Genomic DNA, 12,117 nt, shown 5'->3' on the forward strand with positions numbered 1-12,117 from the left:
AAGGCCAGTAAGCACCAAGAAGCTAACCCTGCCTACATGAGTATATTCTATATCATGATCACAAAAATATTTAAATATTTAAAAAGAGATAATACTTCTTTGTTAGATTTTTATCTTGAGACACTAAGACAGCAGACTCGTTTTTTAATGTGCAATAATAAACTCATATAATTAACATACAAATTGATAGTTTTATTTACATTTTGCCCCAAGTTAACGCTTCTCTCACTCATTATAAAAGATAGTCTAAGATCTAAACTACAGTTTGTAGCAGTGCTACATCAAAATAAGATGAGAAGACTCTTGGACCTTCAGGATATTCTCATGACTTTTTGTGGTGAGCAATTTTTAACTCATTAAATATGCATGCTAGTTATTAATCTTTGCACTTTGTTGGTTTCTCTTCCCACTCAGTTCCCCTTACTTATATCCAGGTTATGCTATTTTCTTAAAATCTGTTTGTTTGTAAGAAGCAAGAGGCTATTACACACTGCGTATGTCCACAGTAGAATGATAAGGATAGAACTCTTACACTGTTTATACCAGATCAGAATCAACTATTTTAAAAGCTGCTTTGATAATGTGTAAGTGTAAATAAGATACTGTCACACCAAAGCAATTTTGGCTGACGTTTATAAAGTATTTAGTATAAAAGCAGACTAATTTTGCGTTCTGAAACTAGGTGGGTTAAAACAATTTTAAGCAGCATTGCAACACATCAAGCAGCCATCAGATGTGAGAATTTGTTACACAGTCTAAGAGCAATTTAGACTTGGAGTCTGTACACCTGTTTATACAAGCAACTGGTTCCAGGTACTTCTTTATGCAAATACTCTTTAACAGAGAATTAGGAAATTATTTGGCCATGGTGAAACATGTTTCTAGATACAGGCAAATATTCCTTCCAAGCAAAACTAAACAAATAAAAATAAATAATAAAAAAAAAGAAAGAAAAGGAAAAGCAAGTAGGCATTTTATCTTAAAAATCTTGCCATATTTTACCTGCAAAATCTCAAGGACGTGGAACTTTCACAAAGCATGAAAAATTAGTCTTGCAGTATCAAAGCACATTTTTTTCAACTGTCTCTGTATTTAGGAACCACCAAGCCATCAGGTTAAGGAAATTTTGATCACTTTTTTGTGATCAGGATTACTCTAAGAGATATCCAAATGTCCAATTTAGCAGTAGGACAAGATATTCCTTAATAAGGAAACAGATTTTTCAAACCTGTTAGCATATTGTTTAAGATTTGCAGTGGTACGGCCTCACTGGCTTCCACCAAATTATGCTTTTGTGAATCAGAAATAAGATTGGCATCACTCACTGTGCTCACTGTGGGCATTTTACTTGCCTTTCAGCCACACAGCTATGTGGGTTTTGACTTGTAGAATGGTACATTTCAACACCACAACCACCTGGATATTTTCACCAAGCCCTGGGTATTTATTCTTCCTTGGAATTCACGTATTTTTAAGTGAAGCATAAGTGTCTTTATCAGATATAGTGTTGGGGTGATGCACTGCACTAAGGTCACTAAAGTAGTTTGCTTTATGGAATTTATCCCAGGTTAGCAATGAAACTGTTTCAGAAAATCTGCATGACTGTTACACTGTAAACAGTAAAAGTAATATTGCATCTCCTTTTAAGCCACTGACTCTTAATCAAAACTTGTATAGAGACTGGGACTTCATTATAATGGAAAAAAAAAGATAAAAATCACACACCTCTCTCACTAAACTTCAAAGAATAATAAAAACCATCTCCTTTTCCCAGCCTTCTCCAGTTCTGGGTTTTGTATCTGATCTTATCCTCACAAATTCACAAATGACACTACTCCCACCACTATCACAACCCACATTTTCTCTGTGCGCTGCATACACATTTCCACGCTTCCCAAGCACTAGCCACTGTTTCCATGCAGAAGTCCTCAACTCTCTTGCAAAGGTTCGCTGTTATTTGGATCTGCCCACATCTTTGGTAAACTCAAAAGTTTATGGAATTGGCAAATTAAAGGAACCCTCCTGAGAAAACTGAAAACAGTCTCCTGGGGATGGTGGATGTCCTCCAAAGAGGGAGGCTGGTATAGCTGGAACTCAAACTGTTAAGTCTCCATGTATCCAATGAACCCTCCAGCTACCAGGCCAACAAAAATTGAGAGATGATCACAATCTTTCATCCTTCTTTTTTTCCTACTCAAATATTTTAAACTTTTTCATTTCATCTGCATGTGCAATAAAATTGATTCTAAAACTGCAAATATTTTGATGGGATAGAAACAGAATTTTCCACACAGTTTCAGGGAAATAAATTGGAGACAATGGTCTATCTTTTAGTACTGCTAGTGTTTGTTGGTTGAAAAAGAACAATCTTTCTTTCCATGTCTCCTGATTCCCTTTAAATGAAATTAAAAATACATTTTACTTTCTCTATGCCACAACACTGTTTCTTTCTATGCTTTAAAAAGGCTGCACAGAATTTAACCGCTTGCTTCCTGTAATCACAGAGCAAGTATTACAGCATTTTCATGCAAGATCACTGTGTTAAGAGGATACTAGTAGCTTGGCAAATATATTAATCTGGCAAAAGCACTGCTTCCAGTCTAAGACTCCCAACTCCTTTCCTCTGACTTCTTCATCATGACCTAGTGACTTCTGAATACATTAAGTAGTCATACATCAATGTGACTTCTGATCACATTAAGTAGACATACGTAAGTCCAAAGGCCAAGAAACCTATGGAAAAGTAGCAGTTAGCTACTAGTTCTTCTGCAACAGACCAAACTATTCACTGAAAGGACTTCTGTAAACTGCAATTAAAGGTATTTTTAAACATTTTCCCTTTTAAAGGGAGAGAAAATAATTTTAGTACTTGTGCTTTCAGTGCATTTTTTCATTTTCCCCCCGTTTTTTAAAATAAAATGAAGCTGTAACCCAATTTAGTGATCACACAGCCTTTCTGGAGCAAACAATATTAAAACAACCTCACAGTGTAAATACAAGAAATAGAAAATACACAAAAAATTCCAAATGTCTCATTTCCCAAAGCTGACAACTGATTTTTTGAAAGGAAAATTCAGGGGGGGAAAATAGAGACCACTAGCAGGCCTAAGTATTCAAAACAAAGCAAGAAAACACTAAAGTGTCATTATCTGAAACTCCTTTTTTTATCTCCCTATTGTCCCCATGGTTTAAGATGCCCTGATACAATATAGATGCCCTGGTTGCAATATAGATCTTTAAGAAGTGTATTCTGTGGTCTATAAAAATTATACTAGTTAACTTGCTAGCAAAGGGAGCATATGAATTCTTGGTTTCAGTGTCCTCTCCAAAGAAAGCAAACAGCTAACTTTTCAAGGCAGCCTTAAATACCTTTCATTCTAAGAGAATAAATTACTTTAGGTTTAGGTAAAACTCTTCACTGCCATGACAAGTGGCCCATCTTCTTTAATTTGTTTGAAAGCTGAGATAACCTGGGGCTCCTGTTTCACTGAAAGATAGAGCTGCAATGTCAAGTGGTTTACTTGGCATTTTATTACTGGTGTTCCACATTATTTGAACAATACTAGCAGGCCTGATAGGTCCATAACTTACAAACTGCTTTTGCCAGAGATACACTCAGGAAAATAAACCTGGCAATCAGGTTATAAATTATTATATCTTAGAGCAAATAAATGAATATTAAGAGGAGTTTCTTGGCCATTGGGAACTAATGGGATAAAAATCTGTAAGCAAGCCAAATACCCTTAAAGCATTCAGTTATTAAGCACCAGCAAATTCTTTAACCAAAAGTCGGTATTCCTGAGTAAACCACAATAATTGTCATTTTCTACTACTTTCCATGCTACATGCAACTATTTGCATCTCATCAAGCTTTTCATAGAAGTTATTTACTAGCCAGTGTGGGAAAAAATATCTCATTTTAAACATGAACTACATTCAATGCAACACTACGAAGATCCCATTACAGTTAAAATCTTCCATTCCTTCTTTGCTTGCTACATTAATCCTTAAGAAAACTTACATTTCACTCCCCTGCACTCTCCTGCTTTTCAATCCTATATATTGACTATCTAGTCAAAATATACTTAATATAATTTGGGAAGTATTTTGAGATAATTTTGATTAAAGGATATTGCATCAGTGCAAGCAGCTAGCTGTGACTCTGGCTGAATACACAATGTTTCCTAACGGAGTGGTCTAGGTGATGATCACTCACAGCCAAGTAAGGCATATTCTCTGGCATTTAAAAGCTGCCTTTGAAAAGAAAGACATTAATATTTCTGAGCAACTACAAGGTATTTTTAGAAGTATTTGCTGTAGACAGGGTTTAAGGACATTGGCAGTATTTATTGGTAGCTGGCAAAATCAGATAGCTTTCCAGGCATGCAAGTGATTGTACACAAATATGCCCAAAGCTGTCCAGTTTTCTCGGGGTTTTTTTGTTGTTCCCTGCTCCCCCGCGCCCCCCCCCCGCCCCCCCCCCTCAGCTGAATTCATTGGAGATATTATCTCTACCTATAAACTTTGTCCTGACAGGCGTCTTTGGCATTCTGCCTTCTAGACCATTCTTATTCCAGTCTTATTCATGTCTGTTGTCCAGTGCTGGTGCCACACTGTGTTTTCCCAAACTGGCAAACTTGGGCACATTTTCTCCTGGATTGAAATCAGTGGCACAAGGCAGATCTTCACGACTGTGAGTGGGGTTGAACAGGAGCACCACGACTAGCTTCTGTGGCTGTCACAGACCACATCCTTCCTCTTGGTTCCCCAGATGGGCACCACTAAGCAATGGTGCTCTTGGTTCCCCAGATGGGCACCTCCTCTCAGACTCATAGATCGGTTGCCCATGGCAAATCTCTGTTTAGATTTTGTCCTCCAACTTGCTACAACACATAATTTTTGGAAAGGCTACTTGGAAAAGATGGCAAGGCTAAGAAAGACCCCCTGAGACCAGCAGTTTAGCAATTCCACTATTACGTTAATTCTAGGCAACATTGCATTTTGGAGTGATATTTTCCCTCAGTTATTACCCCATGAAATTCCAGTAGTGTTGTAACACCTGAACTAATGGTGTAAAACAAATTCACTGATTCATGATACTTGTCACTCACAAAAAGAGGGAGAATGGGGTTTTAGGTGAGCTGACCTCTGCAATCATGTTAGACATGGTTAGCCAATTAGGGACCCAGGATAAATACCATTAGACATACACCATTGCATACATCTTAACACACACATCTTCTCAGGGTAATACTTCACTGACAGTCAGATAGAGGAAAAAGTAATCTCTTAATGAGAAACCTGTGAATCAAAATAAAGGATTGGCAATGGCTAATTTGCTAATTCTAGTCAAATTTGAGTCAGCCAATTCAAAAGTATTCCCTTGAATCCAAATATTTCAGGCTGCTTTGCTGAGGAGATGAAGTTTCCTTGGTAATAAAATCCATAATTTTCTTTGTCTTCCATTTTTGTCCAAGTAACAGTTCATATTCAGAACAATCTTTGTGACAGCCCTTGTAATGAAAAGTCAAAAGAACAGCAAAAAGATATCAGCAACGAGGATGCTGGAGAAAGTTTAACAGCCCAAAAGACCACATTTCAAGGAGTTAAACATGCTGCTGTTACAATAATGGAAGAAAATTAGGATTTAGTTCTTTCGATATTTGACCATTTACAGTATATCTTGCAGAGAATGGATTTGTCTACTGGTGTTGCTTATTGCCAAACTGCTGCAACTACCAGAAAAGCAGCTATAACACCTCTATGGCTGTGCTCTCTCCTTCAGTGAAGAGCCAGACATTTTTAGTGTATTCTCACAAGTTGCAGGAAGTGAGTGTTGTTTATTGTCCATTCAAAACCACATATTGCTACATCAAGAAACATCAGTTGTCTTAGTGGTGCTGGAAACAGTAAAATATTTTTTTCTTTTGGCTTGATTTTAACACCTTTTCTGGGGCCATTCTGCCACCTACCTACAGCTGAACAGAACTGTAGAGAATACCATTAACATCTGCAAAAGCTAATTGAGTTATACTTATGCAAAAATATAGGCATCAACCAGTTAAGATATTTCTCCATCTATATCTTGTCAGGAACACATTCATAGAAGTTTTTGTCAGTTGATATAAAAGATGCAACTAAGGGAAGTTGCTGCAGTAATTTGTGGGGTAGAACCTCACCTGAGTCATTTGTCATGAGCAACTCTCACAGACATCAACTTTGACAGCTGTCAGATTCTTCAGCTTGAGAATTTTCTGTTTGCCAGCTGGGTGTTGCTCTTCTGTCCCCTTCTAAATGCCTTTATAGATTATTTCACCATGTGAAGAAACATCTTGCCATTTCACTGCCTCTCAAAAAAACATCCTTCCTTCACGCTCTGTAGAAGGCATGACTGACCCAAGTATGTAAAAGGAAACAAACTCTGTTGGTAAACCGAGGAATTTCCTAACCCTTTAAAGTGAAGAAATACGCCAATTTTTCTCAAATAAATTTTCAAGACTGTTTAGGAAAACCTTGCAGTTTGTTTTCTTTCTTCAATTTTTACTTCCAAAGTTGTCTGACAGGTGTTACACAGTATTCGGGAATATGGACTCTTTGTCGCAGAGATTATAGTTATTGAAACAGCACTGGAAAGCAGGCAATTTAGAAGCAGACTTCTCTGGCTATCAAATGAGAGTAAGTGCAGATGTAGTATTAGTGTCCAGATGTAATTTACATCAAACTTTAATAATTACATTTAAAGAAATATAGTCCATCTATAGCATATTATTTCAGCTAGATTTCTAACATCTTTTACAACAACTTGACCTTGAGTCAAGTTGTCTTGAACAACTTGACAGCTAAAGAACTGAGTTGGATAATGATTCAGTGCCCTTGTTCACTGCTAGCAGTCAGCATATGATAAGATGCAATTGTAAGTCTGAATAATTCCTGAGGAAAAAGTGCCACCACAACATCATTATTTTTACAGAATTGCAAAACAGTAGTGTAGGACAATGTAGAACTTCTTAAGTAATACTAATGTGATCTGTTTTCTCCAGAGAAATGAGATGGCTCTGGTCATGTAATGCTTTCTCCAGCTGTATTGTGGTTGGTTTTATGTATGGTTGCCATAGTAAGGTCAAACCTTTTGAATTTATTTTCTAGAATTTAAATTAATTTTAATGAAACTTGATGAGACAGATTGATGAATTAATCTCATTCATGTTTATATTGCAAATAATTTGATCTAATCATCATTTAAGTTACCTATTCCACTACTTTTTCCTTAGAAATCAATGGTCCTGGTTTAGATATATTTTTACATTAGAAATATTATAATAGTGGCATTAAACACTGAGCCATTTCTTTTTTTCTAACATGTCCAAAATTCCCATTAATAGTATTAATTCATAATAATCACAAAACCAAAGAGCATCTTGTGGCCTTTTCTACTTGATATTCAGCTACCTTTATTAAACTGCCAAGCGATTGCAAATATGCAACCAAGTAGAACAAATAAAGGAGTTACACCTAACTGAATGTCCTCCTCTTGCATTTTTGGTCTAGCACACAAAAAAAAGCTCAAGTAGGCTGATTTGAAATTATATATGTATGGTGCATTTGTAGTTTATGGTTTAAACTGGTTATTTTAGGGAAGTAGACCAGATCACTTTTAAACACAGGCTCTCTCTAGAAACCAAAACAACTGCTTTCTAGCAAACCAAGCAGAGTTATTCACCTTGCTAGGAGCCCTAGTTTTACAATTAAAGCCACCACTATTCTTCCCACACAAGTATACTTTCCTCATGCAGAATGTTTCTCTACAGTAAGTGACAGACCATTTCATTGCCTTTCAGAGTTTAGACCAGAAACTCCTCTCCTAGAGTTCAGGCCAGAAGCTGAACTCAGTGTAAGGGGAAGATAATCCTTTTGTGTCATGGTCACCTGAAAGTGAACTGATGTCTTTATTTAATTTTTTATTTTGCTTTGTCAACCGTTCCCAAGCATTTGGCCCATGAATGGAGGTGTTCAGATGTTGCCATATCTCATTTTGTACTTGGCCTATTCTACACTTCCATAAGTAAAACTGCAGCAATCTTCTACAGCCACCAGAACAGTCATAGAGATGAGTTTATAGACAGCTGCGAACAGTGGTACCCAAGTTTTGTTTGCATTTCCACACCAGGTTATTTAGATGGTGCCTGACCAACAGCTGTTGAAAAGGCTTGCAAAGGTGTACACTTTTTTTTTGAGCAATGATTGTGCTCCGTTTCATTTGGGAAATTTGGCTGCTTTCTGAGAGTGTACTTCATGGACCTCGAACATTGACCCACATAGAGTTCTTGCTCTGTTCCTCACTGCTCATACTGGCAGTGTAATCGGATTCTTCAGGCTCTCTTGCCCTGGTTACTTCATGCTGTCTGAGTGGAAGGGACAGCTGAATCTTAGGAGCACCTGATACAATCTGCTACAACACACACAGTTGCAGAAAAGCAGTGACAAATATGGATTACCATCCAAAATTCTAAGAAATCCTCTTTCCAGTCACTTGTTTTTAAAATAAATGCTTCTTTCTAGAGCCCTGCAATGGTGTGTTGGATGATTTATTTAGTCTTCAGAATTTGCAGAAAGTATACCAATTTCACTGATGTGCAATACCATTAATTTTCATTCTATCCTGACACCACATCATTGCTCTGCCTTGTGTTCACAGAAAGTCCTGACTTTTGAGGCTTGATCAGCACTTATTCCCCTTCCCTTTCTCCTAAGTAGGAACAAACTGCACAAAACCTTTTGCTGACACAAGGTACTGGCCTAGCGACACCCTCCTGATGACCTGATATCCCGATATTATATGTAGATTTGCAAGCTGCTGCATTGTGGGCACATCATGATCACAGTTTCCTTGGAAGTCAATGGGAGTTTATCTTGAAAGGAACAGAGTAAGGATTAGGTGACACAGATTCAAGCAGGTAACACATTTCAGTATTACTGTCAGTGCTGTGATATATCAACTTCAGAACTTATTTCAAGCATGTTTACATTTGAAATTGGAATTCTTGTAAATGAAAACATGTGGATATACATATTTAAAACCTAATGCCTGAAGGGATTGATGTCAGGAGGCTGAAGTGACATTGTCATATTTGCCTGGGAAAGTATATGCTCCTTCTATGTAACAGGTAAATTGTACTCTGATTCAGTCGTGTTTCTCCTGTAGTGAACGATATGTAGCTTGCTTCTGGAAGGCTCTCTGGAAAGGCTGTATCTTTATAAATGTTTATTTTGCATAGTTTAGATTATTCTATTGATACCAATCCAAAGCTGTAGTGCCTGTGATACTTTTGAGAGAGGAAAGAAGATGGGGGAAAGAAGGTGATACCAAATTTTACCTCCTGAGCAGGTCTGCCTAATGCTTGTCAAAACTGTATTCAGTGACAGAATGCAGCCATGTGTCTTTAAAGATTGCCAAGCCCAGCGATGGCTTGACAGCTGTTCGTTATTTGAAAAAGGCAGCCTGCATGCTAGTAACCTAAGCTTTCACAGAAGCTGCATGACCGAGTGCTTAGTTGATTGAGAAAGTGAACTCATTTCAGAGTTGTCACTATGGCCACCTGACATAGTTTGAAGTGAAAAGCATTCTTAAAGACTAGCAAAAATTTTTCTCCTATGACAGAATAAAGCCATAAGAGCTGTATGAAACCCAGCAAGAAAAGAGGACGATAGCAGTCTGCATCAGGTCATTATAAATGAGGAAACAGGAAAACACAAAACTCCAGAATCAAGCCTATTATGACACATTTAATTACAGCACAGTTCAACAGACTCCTGGCTGTGCGAGTTTATCAAGGAACTGACATTTAGAAACTGCTTACCAAGCAAATTTCATGAGTTATTTCTTTGGTCTAATATGCTGGCCACTTCATATTGAAGTTTGCATCTGTGGTGAAAGGAATGCTTAAAATTAGAGGCAGCTGACCCAAGCACTTTCATCTTTCAGAGCTTCAGAAGCAATATACTTTCCTTAATTACTCACTTTATCTGCTTTATAATTGTGTTGTGCTTTTGTGAGTAAGAACTTATTCTTAAGGTCTGTTTAGACTTCCCGAGGCGCATGTTTATCACCTAGCGAAACCTGTTTTGCATACAGCATTTGTTTTGTTTGGTTTACCATGACTTAACCATGACATCTTTAAAGTTCAAGAATTAAAAGGAAGTATAAATCTAATCCCAGAAGTTTTGCATGATATATTAGTGTCAGTTCTGAGTATTAGTTCCAGTTTCTCAGCCATAAAACAATCCTGTAAAATTGTGCTAAGTTCCCTTTACAATCTCTCTCTAGCCTTCTGACCTCAAACTAGGAATACACATGGCCCAAGGGGGCAAAATAACATTCTGGTTGTTTTCGTGATTCTTTTCTTTAAACTTTGTGTCACAAGTTTTGAAAAGTGGCAAAATAAACATCTACACACTTGCAAATACTTGATTACCAACCTTCACATCTACTCATCCAAATCCCTATAAATGGATTCAAGACTGCCTTGCCAGTTCCCCATGGATAAGCCATCTATGATGTCCAAAGCATTTTATAAGAATTCCCCACTCCCACCCCTTGAAGTTAATAAAAAATGCTCTGTCCCTATTGTCTGATATGTTATTAGAAAACTGAGTGCCACATATTACTTCCCCTTCCTTCACTGGTTTCTTTTTCAAGATGTACAAATACTTAATCTGTTCTCAGGCAGAAATCAAAATTCCACTAAGGAGAAATTCTCCACATATGAAACACAGAACTGATAAAGAATAAAACTGAAATGGAAGGAAAACCAACCAAAATAACTAAGGAGGAAAAAAATATATAAGGGAACCATTATTTTAAAAGTGCTTTTCTTCCTCTAACCCCTGTCTCACAGCACAAAGATTAGTATGACAGTAAGTTTTCTGTAGTCAGTATAGTTCAGAATTACGTGTAGTAATGCTATGACAGTAAGTACTGCTAATAGCTTTCCAATGTCCAGCTTGGGTACTTCCATTCTGAGCTGTGGAACACCTTAAAGTCCTATAGTTTATCACAAGAGCCTGCTGCATTTAAAGCTTACACTGTATATATTCAGCCATAGTTATGCATATGTGAGCAAGAGGAAAAGATGAGGTGAAAGACAGTAAAGTGAGAAAAATGCTCTGACAGTTCTTTAAACACATCTAAAGCTTAAGCTTTTTTTTTTTTTTTTTTTAAAAATAAGGTCTATTGCATTGTAGTCACGGAGATATTAATCTACAACTTGAGAAGCTGAAGCAGCCCTAAGACACTTGGCTTTTTGAGTTCTTGACCTTTGCAAGGATGGAAAATATCCATACTCCTTCTATAACCGCAAAAATAAGGTTATTTGTTCACTAAACTCACTAAAATTAGTACTGTTCTCCCCAATACTATATCTATATTCAATATATTTTCTTATATTTCTTTGGCAGCTTTACCAATAGCAACACTCCCTCCCTCAAATCCACTTATTAACTGAGTATGGTAGTATTGTTACCCACCCAGGAAACTATATCATCCTGTTTCACCATGGGAGAATTCAATTTGGCAAAGAAACACTTGGATATAAAAAGATGATGTATTTCTTTCAGCCTAAGTACAGTCATTAATGTAGTAGCAAGTTTAACAATTGGTTGTAACTTCAGAAGTATATTCTAGGCCTGCCTTAAACTTTGTTGGTAAAAACAACCAAGCTCACTGGTTTTAGGAGCAAATTACTCTCACTAAATTGGAGTAGCTTCAACTTTACTATAGACAGTAAACACTGTATTCCTGAATTTTTTAATTTTTTTTTTTTTGCACAAAACTTTATTTGTCCAGGCTAACTGAAGTTTTGTTATGCTTTCAAAAGGATATTTTTTTCTAATCTACCAATGTCTCCTTGTTATCTCCTTCCCATTCCTTCCTGACCAGTTCAGAGATGTTCTACTTTGAAAACTCCCCTTTAAGGATCATAATAAGTATTTATACTAATCATCCCAACAGACTATTCAAGATTTTCTTTTTTAATCATGATGCTCCCTTTCCTGTAATCAACTTGAAATGCTTTTTAAAAAAAGGATACTCCTCCTCCAGAACCCCACAGCTTCTAGCAC

This window comes from Falco peregrinus, chromosome 2 (assembly GCF_023634155.1).
Source record: "Falco peregrinus isolate bFalPer1 chromosome 2, bFalPer1.pri, whole genome shotgun sequence".
Classification (NCBI taxonomy): domain Eukaryota; kingdom Metazoa; phylum Chordata; class Aves; order Falconiformes; family Falconidae; genus Falco; species Falco peregrinus.